The following is a 229-nucleotide window of genomic DNA, read 5'->3' as shown; positions in this document are numbered from 1 at the left end:
TGCTTTGCTTCTGCTGCGTTTGCTTTCTCAGCAAAAGTCAGGCGGCAGTTGGCAACATGGACAGTCTAACAAGGAGCATCTGCATTTTTTATTTTTTTTTGTTTTCATTAGTCAGTGTGACAGATCATGACTCATAAAAACACCAACTGATAAATGAACCAAACAGTTGAATAACTTTTAGCAGCAGTTCTGCACAAATCCTGAGCAACGTCCTTCACCTCACAGTTAT

This window comes from Pempheris klunzingeri, chromosome 1 (assembly GCF_042242105.1).
Source record: "Pempheris klunzingeri isolate RE-2024b chromosome 1, fPemKlu1.hap1, whole genome shotgun sequence".
NCBI lineage: Eukaryota > Metazoa > Chordata > Actinopteri > Acropomatiformes > Pempheridae > Pempheris > Pempheris klunzingeri.
This window is presented reverse-complemented; position numbering follows the sequence as displayed.